General features: G+C 37.9%; 1 pseudogene; it reads left to right on the forward strand.

The window, feature by feature from the left end:
• Positions 1-3,027: 3,027 nt before the first annotated feature.
• LOC114180630 (TMV resistance protein N-like) lies at positions 3,028-12,902 on the forward strand (annotated as a pseudogene).
• Positions 12,903-13,306: the final 404 nt, after the last annotated feature.

Genomic DNA, 13,306 nt, shown 5'->3' on the forward strand with positions numbered 1-13,306 from the left:
TATACCTCCTACCACCACTTCATAGCTTTAAAGCAAAAGATTATCCCAAGAGGCTTACTCAACCGTTGCAAAGGTAAGCAGGTCAAGCTTGACCTTGAATTTGCATTCCTCTTCCATCACAAACACCGAACACAAACCATAGAGGCACAAACATGACAAAAAAAGGTATAAAAGACAAAACTCAAATGATAATTCTAATTCCCTTCTTCCTAAACCTTTAGAATTAAGAAAGGAAAACTATTTTGGATAAAATCATGAGTGTGCACCCTCATCACTTTATGAAGACATTTTCTATGCTTAATGTTTTTGGTTACACAGACAAGCTCGACTAACCTTGAATACTTAAGCCTACGAGACATCACAAACCCTCGACCCTCAAGTCATCTTAAGGACGAACTGCTCTGATACCATAAATGTAACATCCAAATTTAGTAGAATAATTCTAATAAATAGAACGCCACATGATTATAGTACAAACTAGAGCACCGACATAAAGTATATTAGAATTAACCTTTTTCAGTTATCCAAAAATATACTGGAATGGAAACCCAAAGACACAACACAATGCCATGAATAGAATCTCAACAAAGATTAGATTAAACTAGAAATTTGCTCACAGAGCAAGAAACTACAAAATAACATTACACAAGAAGAAAGGCTCAATAATGAGCGATAAAGGATCCAGGAAGCCTAACTACACCACAACCTCCCCGCCAACATCACGATCATCAAGAGGTCTCCACATCTGCTAACACCAAGGATTTGGTGATCATCGCAAAAGGAAAAGCCAAAGAAGAGAACAGACACAAAGAAAAAGGGTAAGCTAGTGTAAAATAACTTTCAACATGCCATAGCAAGCAGATACTTAAAACAGATTATAAACATGCAACACAATAGGCACTTAATCATGTGATAGCAAACAAGCAAGACTCTAAGACTCAATATCCGTATCGTACTCTTGATATAGAATTCTAAAGGAAGTATGCATCTGTGCTGGTTTCTAAACTCTCTAGAGTCTAGACACAAGGGGTTATCACCCAACCTAAGACACGGTTAATCCTCTAATGTCTTAGGCCTAATATGTCCCAAGACTAGGACCTCCTACATCTCTCACAACATAAATCATTCTGCTCTATGTGAGCGTGAACGATTATTAGAGTTCAGGATACCTTCCTTTATCTAGACATCTCCTATATCAAGGTATACACTAACCACCATCACCAAGAGTTTCCCTTGAAACTCTTTTACAAACAATTTCCACATGCCATCTCAATCATTCAAGTCTCATGCCAATCCACCACCAACCAAACAAGTCATAGTTTCCATTTCATACTCAACATAACAAGATTTCATTTAATCTCATACTTTATAAATGCATACCATGACATACATATATCAAAAAATACTATTCATTCCAAATAAGTGAGTGCCAAAATTTAAGTACCTGAAATTCCATACAATCAAGCACAACACAAAACCATAATTCTTATACCAAAATTCCTAAGAAAATTTATTATCACAAAACCAAAATCACTACAGTAATGTGTGACACATTTATCAAGCTACAGACATCTAAGCGAATATCCAACCGGTCAAACCACAAAATAGCATGTTATGAATAAAATGTCCAAATTTTAGCTCTATCCAACGGTTAATGAGTCGGGAAAGTCAATTTTACTAAAACTGCGCATATTAGAAAAATAACATCAAATATCACAATTTCATTAATATTTGAACCCCTAACTTGTAAATACACCAAAAATTAACATTTTCCCCAATATTTTCTCATATTCCAAAAAACACTAATCACATAAAATAGAAATAACGTGAAACCCTAGCTTCCCTTACCTGGATAATGCTAGAAAACGATAGCAAACACTTAACATAGAAACACCGCAGCTCCAAAAATCAAACAACGAGCTGAAACGTGGATACAAAAACAAATACAGGGCATGAGGATGAACCCTAACCCAAACCAACGTACCCCAAACGGTAAAAAGGGGAAGAAATTACAAGGGAGTTTAAAGATTCAACTTACTTTGAGGTAAAATGAGTTTGGCTAGCTCATAGAGGAACGTGAGTGAAACCCTAATAGAGCTCCTGTTTAAGAAAGTAGAGGAAAGAAGAGAGTTGTTTTTAGAAATGAGACATAAAATGAGGATTAGGGGGCTGGAAAAGGGTATTGGAGGTCCCCAAATGGGCTGGCCTTAGGCCCACGAAAAGGCAAGGCCCAAAACGCTTTAGAATTGAAAAAAAATGGGGCTTACAATTAAAAACTAGAAATTAATTTGTAAATATTAATAATTTTAGGTTAATTTTTTTTTTATTTTTAATAAAAAAGGTTTACTTATTATTTTGGTCTTTACATTTAGTCATTTTTCTTTTAATTCAATTAAGTCCCTATTTCTTAAAAAATAATTGATTGAGTATTATTTTGTAAAGAAAAAAAACTCAATGTGATGCCTTCTATCAAATTTGGATCACATGTCAAAATTTGAATTTATCATGTGTCAAAATTTGTATCATCAATGTGCCACGTGCCAAAATCAGAGAAATTTCAAGGTAAAAGATGATTGAAATTTTTGACATATGACATACCTAAATTTTAATACGTGGTACTACCAAACAATATTAATGTCAATTTCACATAAATCACATTGAGTTTTTGGAAAAAAATAAGAATTCAATTCAGTGAAAAAGTAAATAAAATTATCAAAATAAATCAAATACATAAATAATAACCAAATTACTAATTATTTGAAAAAAAGTTGTTCATTTAATAAGTTAGACCAAAGAAGCCATAAACAGACTGAATTCATAAATATGGAGACACCACTCTACATTACGGTGACTCGGGATGCTTTGACACCATCAAACTTCATTGTTGTTAAAAACATTTTATGATGGCCTACAAATAAAATAAAATAAAAGAAAACGACATATGACTATGAAGTTTCATTAGAAACACTGTACGTATAAAACTATGGATTCTTAATTTGACTTTGAAATACATTTTCTTGACTTATGATGGATCTGCAATCATCTTCGTCTGCATTTACCTACGGATTCACCTATGATGTGTTCCTCAACTTCCGAGGAGAGGATACTCGTTATGGTTTCACTGGCTACCTCTACAGCGCCCTTTGCAACAAGGGACTTCACACCTTCATCGATCATGAGGAGCTCCAAAGAGGGGATGAAATCACGTCAGCACTTGAGAACGCAATTTAAGAGTCAAGAGTGTTCATCATAGTGTTCTCCCAAAACTATGGATCTTCCTCCTTTTGCTTAAACGAACTTTCGTACATCCTCAACTTTAAGAACAAGGCTCAATTGGTTCTCCCAGTTTTTATTTCATTGATCCTTCTGACGTGAGACACCACAAAGGCAATTTTGGAGAGGCATTGGCTGAACACGAAAAGAGTTTGCAAGTTAATAACATTGAGAAACTGGACAAATGAAAATGGTCCATCAAGCAGCTAACTTGTCTGGCTTCCATTTCAATGGGTACCCTTCATCCCCAATCTTCTAACTTTTCTTATTTAATTCGTTTATTTTGACTTGCCCAATTATATTCAGTTTGACTTCACACCGAGTTATATTCTTGAATAGGGAAAAATATGAATACGAATTTATAAAGGAGATAGTTGAATTGGTTTCTATAGAAAGGTTAATCGTGCTCCTTTACATGTTGTGAATTACCCAGTTGGACTAGAGTCACAAGTGCCAAAAGTAAAGTCACTTTTGGATGTTGGATCTTATACTATACTACACGGATACGACACACATAAACAAATATCCAGTGTTAGCCGCCAACTTATAGTCCTACTTTGAATAAATCATTTGTTAACTATATATAGAGACAATATATACATAGCGTCCAAAGCCACCTACTTGAAACATATTACATATGAGTCAAAGCCACCTATTCCAAACTTAGGAAATAACAGTTGAACTTCTAGTATCAAGTCATAAGCCTGGCACTTAGGCCTGGACCAGGCCTACACAAGCCCAAGCCCCAAGGATGGCCCAACGAGACAAGCGAAGACCTAGGCCATAAAGTCAGGTAAATCGTGATTAATGATTCTATAAATACAGGTGGACCCCAATAATTAAAGGTACCTAATTCATTAATTCCAAAATTGTGATTTGACTTTTGAGAGCTCTCGTTGATGTGATTGTCAGAGTCCTTTTCTACAGGTAACCTCCAAATGTTTAGTCCAATAGTAAGACATGAAGGCATGCCCAGCAGGATCAAAAGTATCCGTCCCAAGAAGTCGAGGATTGGGTAAGATATAATTTATGCTCCCTGATACCTTACTATTGTTTCCGCATGAATAATTGGCGCCCACCGTGGGGCTCGAATTAGTATCTTACCGAAGCAATCCGAGAACCTATGAGGATGGTTTCAACATTCAATAAAGTTGGCGCCTCGAAGGAGCCTGAAATAAGACCTAAGGAGGCTGTGGCAAACCAGTCGGACTTGGCCGCGCTCTTGGAAAGGTAAGCCAAGATGCAGTAGGAGTTTGCAGACTTTAAGAAGCGTAGCCCTGATGAGATGGAGGCACTAAGATAGGAGAATTTGCGGCTTAGAAGGAAGGTAGAGGCAGATGCCATGTTGAAAGGCAAATAAAAAGTGGTCCAGGTGGAATCCAAAACCGCTGTGTGTGTGCCAACTGAAGAAGAAAGTGAGTACAACGCAACTCCCAATACCTTCACTACAACCCATCATACATCCACCCTCCCAACCCACCCCACACCTACCCCTCCCAGTTACCACCCTCATTCTTTCCAAGTTTCAACTAGGTACCCTAAAGCGGCAAACTCCCACAAACGTCGTCACTCTTTTATTGATGACATCATTGAAACCCCCTCCCAGCCAACGGGAAGCCTTCACGTTGGAGTGCTATAGCGGGGATACAAACCTTGACAAGCATGTGAAGATCTATGTTACTTATGTCGGCTTGTACACAAATGAAGATGTCGTCATGTACAAGGCTTTTCCCACAACTATATCATATTAGCTGGATATTACTTATTTAAATAAAATTAATAATAAATAAATATAAATACATTTATTCCACACATTTCCCAAAACGCAGGAAAAATAAAATTTTATTATAAGCGCCAAAAGCGTAGAGAATAAATCTAGATTGTAGAAAAATAATATGAAACTGTAGAGAATAAAAATATTCCCAAGTTGTCCCACTCTGACACTAAGTCTCACCAGCACCTCATGCAACATCATCTGCTCCCATGTAATGAGTTACATGATCATCGTCAAACACACACAAATAAGGTGAGCTTAACAAAATACAAGTGCAATACACAATAATAAATAATCATTCAATATTCCAACCACTTCTAACAACCCCAAGTCTCACACCCCAGTCTTCATCACTTCCTCTAAACGCCTCTTGATTCTACACCCTTTGATGATTACATAGATCGATCTTTGTTGCCATGTGTGTCTACTCACCCCTCCGACTACATGCCACCACCTAATAGTCCACACGAAGAAATAAATTTGCCATGACCACGATCCACGACATCAAGTGGAGTTCCCCAATACGAACCGCAGTCCGTATTTGTCCCAAGAGTACCAAACTCGTCGACTAATACCGAGGAGGGCAATCTTCCAGAACCCATTGGTACGAGCCACGATCTCATACACTCCACTAGACTTCCAAAACCACCAGACTACAACTTCGAGTGGCCACGTGTTACTGCAATACAAGTTGCATTCATAATTGGGCCCCCAGTAAAGCATCGTCTCAAGACCTCCATTCAAGCTGTCTAGAATCCTCCACACAATCCAGTGTTGCACCCAAAATTGCCTGATGCATCACACGCGTCACTTGACACTGTATATGTCCAGATCGTCTGTTAGTAGTTATCCCCTAGCGGTTCAATCCCCTACAGCCAGGTGCTACACCAATAACGCGAAATTACTGATTTTAGGTACAACAAAATCAATCCTAGCACACCAATCATCAAAGCACATATCTAGAATACCTACTTGAATATTTTTACAGTTCAACATGTCTAAAATTACATCACCACAATTCATATGCACCAATCATGTATACGCACTCGTGCATTCACAATTTGAGATCATGCCAACACTTGAGTTTGGGCAAACAGCAGTCACATTATGCATATAATGTAATCCAATTAAGAAAAAACACAAATATCTTAATGTAAACCATGAAAACAAATTCAAGCACCAATCAACATTATATTGATTCCCATCCAACTTTACGTAAATATTAAATATAGTATTTTAATATATTATAAGTTTTCATCATTTACTTTATGTAACCCGCACAATGCGGACATGACCAAGTATTGCAAATACCACTATAATAACGGCCACACAACGAATGAGTGTAAAACACTACAAGACAAAATCGAAGAGTTCATACGCTCTGGCCATTTAAAACAATTTGTCAAAAGAGAGGGACAAGGCAATTCTCGACAAGTGTATAACCGCAACACAAAGTCAGGCCGCCAACGTGATCATAGAGAGAGGCAGAATGAACGTAGAGAACATCTGCCTGCATAGATTAACATCAATCCAACTGATAGATCCCCACAACATGGACTATAAACACCACATCGAGAGGCTTCGTAGGATGCGAGGCAACCGCGTTAGCTAGAAAAATGCACATTAGAAGCATTCAGTCCATCAACGCAGTAACTCGCGTACATAGATGACGATGAATTCATTTTATCACGTTCACGGATGCAAACTTTCATGGCGTCGACCAAGACCAAGATGACCCCATGGTTATTACTATGGAGCTTGAGAAGTTCATAGTTAAAAAACTACTGGTGGATCAGGGCAGCTTAGTAGACATCCTCTTCTGGGCAACATACCAAAAGCTGGAATTACCAATCGAGGCCATGATCCCTCATGAAGAGCCTATATACAGATTCTCTAGAGAAAGGGTGTGCACCCGCGGCTACATAAACTTGCACACAGTGTTCTATGAAGGAATTTAGATGAAGACCATCCTTATTTGGTTCCTAGGGGTCGAAGCGCACACATCCTATAACGTCCTCCTAGGAAGGTCATTCCTAAACACTCTGGGAGCAATAGTATCAACGCCACACATATTTATGAAGTTTCTCTCCCCGTATGTTGACATCATCACCATCCACGGTGATCAAAAGCTTGCCCGGGAGTGTTATATTGCAAGTTTATGGCCAAAAGAGTCGACCTTGACCGCGAATAACATAGCGCGATGATGGATGCACTCCGTCACGGATATCGCTGAACGTCCACTCCAATCGATGTTCCACCGATTAATCTACTCGAAACATCATCAAAACGTGACAAAATACTTGATTTCTCATTTGGGAATCGGAAACCTTGTTGGGATGACATCAGGCGAGAGCCAAGAGTAGGCATCTCTTTGACACGCGAAGACCTCGACCCAAGAATAAGGTGTGACTCGCAAATCCAACCGATTGAAGAAACCAGAAGCCTGGAGCTCGCACTAGGGAGAACCATACAACTCGATTCCGGCTTAAGCAACAACGACCAAATCATAATTGAATCAACTCTAAAGGATAACACAGACCTTTTCGCCTGGTCCGTGACAGATTTATCAAGGGTTGCCCCAGGTGGTTGTCCACCGTTTGTCAATTTTTAAAGAAGCTCGATATGTCTCCCAAAAGAAGAGAAAATTGGGAGAAGAAAGATGGTTGGCAACTAAGGCTGAAGCAACGAAGCTCCTCGATGCCAAATTCATTGGTAAGGCCTGTTACACGACATGGATGGCTAACGTTGTCCTTGTTAAGAAGCCTAGTTGCAAATGGCGAATGTGCATAGACTATATTAATCTCAATAAAGCCTGTCCCAAAGACGCATACCCTTTACCCAACATTGATCGCTTAGTAAACGACGTAGTAGGGAATCGGGTACTAAGTTTCCTAGACGCCTACTCAAGGTACAATCAAATATCGATGGCCCCATCAGACATGATCAAAATCGTGTTCATCATAAAAGATGAAAATTACTTCTACAGAGTAATGCCCTTTGGCCTCAAAAACGTAGGGACCACATATAGAGAAAGTCTTAATCCACCTAATGGGAAAATGTGTTGAAGTCTATGTAGACGACATGGTTGTCAAGTCCCCTAGCCATTCACAACACTTCAAGGACTTAGGCTAGGTGTTCACTATGCTACGAAAGCACAACCTAAGGCTGAGTCCGAAAAAATGCATCTTTGGGGTAGATGGTGGTAGTTCCTAGGGTTCGTGCTCACACATCGCAAAATCGAAGCGAACCCTGAAAAGTGCAGAGCCATAATTGAAATCAAAGTCCGACGATTGTTAAGGATGTACAACGGCTAATAGGTCGGGTTATGGCCATATCAAGATTCCTTCCCAAGTTGGTAGATAAGACACACCCCATCATCAATCTCCTATGAAAATCCGCCAAGTTCTTATGAGGGGAGGAATGTGAGCGAATCTTTTAATATTTGAAAAAAAATTTGGCGTCCCCTATCCTCCGAAAGCCTGATCCTAACCTCCCATTGCTGGTATACATCATCGCAACAGAGTACACAATCAGTGCCACATTGGTGCAAGAATTCGAAGGAACTTAATACCCAGTATATTTTTTTTCAGTAGAAATTTACGAGACCCCGAAACCAGATATCAAATGGTGGAAAAGCTAGCCCTATCCTTAGTAAACACCACAAGAAGATTCAGACCCTACTTCCAAAACCATTCGATCATCGTCAAAACTAACTACCCAATACAACAGATCCTTTAAAAGCCTAATCTAGCAAGACGAATATCGTCATGGTCCGTAGAACTCTTAGAGTTTCATATATGCTATGAACCACACAGACCCATCAAAGCTCAATGCTTGTTAGATTTTGTCAACGACTTACAACACACACCAGATGAGCACCTATGGATCTTTTATGTTGACGGATCCTTTAACCAGAAGGGAGTCAGCGCCAGTATCGTCCTAGAAGGCCCAAACCAGATCCTCATTGAAAAATCCCTACATTTCACTTTCATGACATCTAATAACCAGGCCGAATACGAAGTTATCCTAGCTGGACTATTGCTAGCACGAGAAATAAGAGTTCGCCGACTAGCGTGCAAAACTAACTCCAGACTCACGGTGGGACCTCTTGTAAGACCCAGAAAAATTAAGTAAGTAAATAAATATTTATTTAATAAATGTGAAGGAAGGAATCTATAAAGTAATTAATCTAGAGAATTATGACAAAGGAGAAATGGTAGCTCAAATGGTTAGACATGGTAGCTCAAATGAATGGGACTTGGGTTCAAGTCCTATGTATGCCATTAATGTGATGTTTTAATTATTTAATTTATTATGGGCGCATATATGAACACGTGGCATGATGTTATAAGTATATGTGTGCATGATATGTCAAGAAACATCTATAGGTTGATGGTTGTGCATATGCTTGATAATTGGGTGGATACGAGTTCAAACCATGGGTAGCGTGAAATAGATCTTTTTACACTTGGATTATTTTTGGCTACATTAGTAAGTGATCAAGAAACCCTAGTCATCTTCAAAGAAGCTAGAGAGGTAAGGATCATGGCAATTGATGAGCTTAAACCACCAATTAATTGCACTTGAATGACATTTAAATCATTGTTTTGGTTTTTGGACATTAGTGTAGTAATTACTAGGGTGAAAGCTTAATGAGTGAGTAAAAGTGGTGTATGAGAGGAGGTATTTTCGTGTGGCTGCCTAAAAGGGTTTTCCAGAACACCAAAACTGAACCAAAAGGAAGTGTTTGAGGGTTGAAGGTCCACTCAAGTATAGGAGAAAATACCTACCTAAGGAAATTTTTGGCCAAGAAGGGACGTTAGGAGCACAAATGGAGCGGAAAATCCAAGTTAGGGGGGCTGCCATTGCCTGTTTTAATGATATTATATGCAATTGCGTTATATATTGATGCATGAAAGTCCTCTCTTGAACCAAATTCTTGTATCGTTTAACTTCTTGATGTTTGTTGTATGTGGTTTTAGAGAGAATATGTGTGTGCTTGTGGTTTCCATTGTATTGGGTTGTCTTTGTGAATTCATCACTATTATGATTATTATAATTCTTCTTTCTGCCTTTGCGTGATGTTTAAAGTTTTTCTTCTATATACGATACACTTATGATTATTATTTACTATTATTATTATATTACTATTATTATTATTATTATTATTATTTTATTTTCTTATTACTTTTGTTATTATTATTGTTTTATTTTAATGATGATTTTATTATCATTATTATTGATTTATTTCATTATTGTTTCATGACAAACCAAATAATTAGAAGAACTAAAAAATAGAGAGTGTGTGTATATATATATATATATATATATATATATATATATATAGAGGGTTACTTAATTAATTGTGAATATTTTAATAATTTAAACAAGGACAGAGATATGGCGAGGATGGGTATTATGGCAGGGATATGTACATCCCCATACCCATCCTCATACCCAATTGAAAAAGTTAGGGATTCCCTATACCCATACCCAAACCCAGTCAATGCGGGGATTCCCCGTCAAAACGAGGACAAGTTCAGGCAATACCTGCTGGGACTAGTTTATTTGCCATCTCTAGTACTAGAAACACTATAAGTATCTCACGACAGCCAAATGAAGTAACACACACAATTTCTACCCTAATCCTTATTTATAACATAAAATCCAACCCCAAAATATTCCCGCCAAAACGTCACACTAATAAAGAGTGAAATGTCTATAATTCAAGTGACTCTCCAGCTTCTCCTGACATGACTCTTGACATTCACTATTTGTTCATCTTTCCTAAGTCTCTGACAAAGCCTCAACAACGTTTCCACTCCTCAAGGTTGGGGGACTACTATAGGGATATGCCAATATACCAAGAAAAGAGGAATTTTTCTTGTAAAAGCCACAAGACAGAAAATCGTTTGACACAACATATTCCACCAAAGGTTGGGGGACTAATGTACTATACTAAGGGATACGACCGGCATAAATAAATACCCGGTCTTAGCCGCCAACTTGTAGTCCTACTTTGAATAAATCATTTGTTAACTATATAGAGAGACAATATATACATACCAGTCAAAGCCGCTTACTTTAAACAGATTACATATGAGTCAAGGCCGCCTATAAACTTAGGAAATAGCAGTTGAACTTCTAGTATCAAGTCATAAGCCTGGCGCTTGGGCCTAGACCAGGTCCACACAAGCCCAAGCCTAAAGGGTGGCCCAACGAGATAGGAGAAGGCCCAACCCATAAAGCCAGGTAAACTGTGATTAATGATTCTATAAATACAGGTGGACCCCAATAATTAAAGGTACGCAATTCATTAATTCCAAAACTATGATTTGACTTTTGATAGCTCTCACTAACTTGATCGTCAAAGTCTTTTTTTTCAAGTAACGTCCAAAATGTTCAGTCTGGCAATAAGACATGAAGGCATTCCCAATAGGATCGAAGAGTATCTGTCCCAGGAAGTCGAGGATTGGGTAAGATATAATTTATACTCCCTAATAACTTGCTATTGTTTCTGCAGAAACAGATCTGATGATGTCATCCACATGGTTGGGATCCATGGACTTGGAGAAGTAAATAAAACAACACTTGCTGCTGCAGTCTATAATTCCATTATTGACCGTCATTTTGAAGGATTGTGCTTTCTTGGAAATGTTAGAGAAACTTCAAACAAACATGGGTTACCACAGCTCCAAAACAATCTTCTTTTTGAGACAGTTGGAGAGAAGGACATTAAGTTGAAGAGTGTCAATGAAGGGATTTCTATAATACAGCACAGGCTCAAGAAAAAGAAGGTTCTTCTGGTTGTAGATGATGTTGACAAACGGGAACAGTTACAGGCAATTGTTGGAAGACCTGATTGTTTTGGTCCTAGCAGTAGAGTCAGAATTACAACTCGGGACAAACAGCTGCTAGCATGTCACAGAGTTAAAAGAACATACGAGGAAGATGCTTTTCAATTGCTTTGTTGGAAAGCTTTCAGGATGGTAAAACTTTATCCGAGATACCAGGATTTTCTGAATCGAGTAGTGACTTACGCTTCAGGCCTTCCATTGGCTTTGGAAGTAATAAGTTCTAACTTATTCGAAAAAAGTACAGAACAATGGAAATCTGCTTTGGATCAATACGAAAGAATTCCTAACAAAGAGATCCAAGAGACACTTAAAGTAAGCTATGATGCTCTGGAAAAAGATGCTAAAGTGTTTTTCTTGACATTGCTTGTTGCTTCAAAGAATACGAATTGACAGAGGTGGAAGATATACTTCATGTTCATCATGGTCACTGCATGAAACATTATATTGGAGTGTTGGTTGAGAAATCTCTCATAAAGATTAGCTGGAATGATAAAGTGACACTACATGACTTGATAGAGGACATGGGTAAAGAAATTGTCCGCAAAGAATCACCTAAAGAACTTGGGAAACGAAGTAGGTTATGGTTCCATAAGGATATCATTCAAGTTTTACAAGAAAATAAGGTGCATAATTATTGCTTTGGATTATTTTTACGTGCTGATGTCTCAGTAATTTTTTACTTTACATATATTGGTGTCCTAATATTTGTGTGTATGCTTGTAATGTGGTTAATTTGTGAATTTTGTATTTATAGGGGACCAATGAAATTGAAATCATACATATGGATTTCCCTTTATTTGAAGAAGTAGAATGGGATGAAGTTGTATTCAAGAAGATGAAAAATCTCAAAACACTACCATTAAGAGCGCTCCATTTTCAAAACGTCCCAAACATCTTCCTAATACTTTGAGAGTACTGGAATGTCAGAGATATCCTTCACAAATTTTGCCAAATAATTTCATCCAGAGAAACTTGCTATATGCAAATTAACTAAGTAATTTTACATAACCCATGTTGGAAGCCTTATTTTGAAAAGAAAAATGATAGGTTGACATCTTTTTCTTACTACTTTTTCTACCACCTTACGTGGAATGAACAATGTCATTTTTATTTTAATTTTTAATTTAGTTTTAAATTGCCCACGTTGGCATTTGAGAAAGAAATTTTATTTCGCGCGTTGGCACCAAAATTGCATTCTCTTTCCCTCTCTTTCAACTCCATTTCTCAACTACGAAACCCCATTTTTGAACTCTCGAACCCCATTTTTGAAACCATTCTCACATTCTTGAACCCCAATTTGGAACCCTCGTTCTATTGCCATTATCCAATCTCATTGTGCTGTCATTCTCTTCCCCCGAACCACGCACACAAAACCCTTCCGTTGTAGTATGAAAAATTGCCA

This window comes from Vigna unguiculata, chromosome 4, assembly GCF_037176805.1.
Source record: "Vigna unguiculata cultivar grain cowpea cultivar isolate G323 ecotype 2 chromosome 4, ASM3717680v1, whole genome shotgun sequence".
NCBI lineage: Eukaryota > Viridiplantae > Streptophyta > Magnoliopsida > Fabales > Fabaceae > Vigna > Vigna unguiculata.